The 1,560-nt window shown below is 53.8% G+C and overlaps 1 pseudogene; it reads right to left on the bottom strand.

Moving 5' to 3' along the window:
* Window positions 1-201: 201 nt before the first annotated feature.
* Window positions 202-1,560, bottom strand: part of LOC105527479 — a 15,041-nt pseudogene continuing 13,682 nt past the window's right edge.

The following is a 1,560-nucleotide window of genomic DNA, read 5'->3' as shown; positions in this document are numbered from 1 at the left end:
AAGTGACCTGGTTAGTTCAGCTGTGGCACAACCAGGACCTGCACAAAAACCTCATTGTAAGTTTGTGCCGTAATATCATCAAAAAACAGCAGAGAACACATGACCCGGACCCTCTGCGTCTCAGAAAGGCTTATTATCAACTGAAGGAAACAACATGTAGCCTTTGCTGGGGACAGTGGTCTGACAAGTCTCTGGCCCATCCTAGGTGCTGCCCCGCATAGGGCTCTTCCCAGGCCTGCCCCATGTAGCGCTGGGCTGGCGGGGTGTCCCCTGGCTGGATCCTTTGCGGTCGCTGCATTCCAACGGGGCCACTGCTCCCCCGAGGGAGGTGCTGCCTTTGTTTCTCCCTGAGGAGACACAAAGCACAACCAATAGGAACGAGCGAGCCCTGTAACTGCAGCACCCACTGAACTGTGCTCCTTGAGCAACATTTGTGTCTGCACGTTTCCCTCAAAGCCACTTCAAGCTGAAGGCCCTGTATCAGTCCCGAGTCCTGAGGCTCAGAACCGCCAAAGGCAGGTCATGCCTCAGAAGCCTTTGGCCAGGGGTTTATTTAGGGAAGGGTAAGCGTGGCTGGTCCATACCTGGCCTGGACAAGGAACCTGGTCTGCCCTGATGGTGCCAGCAGCAGCAGGGACTTGCCGCTTCACCCTCTAGGTGTGTTCACGCTGAACTGTACATCTGAGCTGCCTCAGACGGTGACAGGCAAGAAACACCGCAGTCACCAAGTACTAGAATCGGGTTTCCGACTTTGATTTTGGAAGTTCTCACATTGTTTCCTACCGACCCCAGTGTTCTGCAAACAGTGGTCAAGGCTCTTGCTTTTAGGTTTAGCTACTGGATTTCATGACTGGGTTCCTGCTGTGGTCTGAATGCCTGTGTCCCTCTGACCACCAGAGAGTCTCAGATGAAGACCACCGGTTCAGATTTCCCTTGATTTGTAATTTATTTACTCTTTTTTGTGAAGATAGGAAGATCTGCAACCACACTTGAGCCAGAGCTTTATTCTGATGGATGGATTTCCCTGGGCTTGATGTCGGCATCAGCAAGACTGAGAGGACCCTCCAGGGCACAAATGTGCCTGCATAGACAGCTTGCCCGTGGGGTCACAGCCCCTGATGTGGAGTGCCTTGGCCAGGGCTCTCCTCTGCTCCAGCCCGGTCTGTCCCATGGGCTGTAACCAGGGCATGTGTCCCCCATTTTGTCCCCCCACCTCTTCCTTTGTCCTGATCGAGAGTGTGCCTTGACTGCTCTGTGACCTGGTCAGCTGCATGTTCCCCCTGCAGGCTAGAACCCCAGCTGGGGCCTTGCTTCTTACCAGACACTGATAAACATGTTGTTTGTTGCCTGAAACACTGAAAGATCTGACATGTTGCTAAGCATGTGGAAACTGGCCCCGCCCCCAGCCAAATTCCTTGCACCCTCATATAAATTCCACACCCCAGCCCCACACTGCAGCATGCCTAGGCAGAAACCCCCTTCCTGGCTGTCCCTCGTGAGGCCATACTGCAGCCCTGTGAGTATGGAAGTTCCCCTAACAAATGCTTTGGACTGACCACC

This window comes from Colobus angolensis, unplaced genomic scaffold (assembly GCF_000951035.1).
Source record: "Colobus angolensis palliatus isolate OR3802 unplaced genomic scaffold, Cang.pa_1.0 Scaffold626, whole genome shotgun sequence".
NCBI lineage: Eukaryota > Metazoa > Chordata > Mammalia > Primates > Cercopithecidae > Colobus > Colobus angolensis.
Note: the sequence above shows the minus strand (reverse complement) of the source record. Positions and strands in the feature narration are given on the sequence as shown.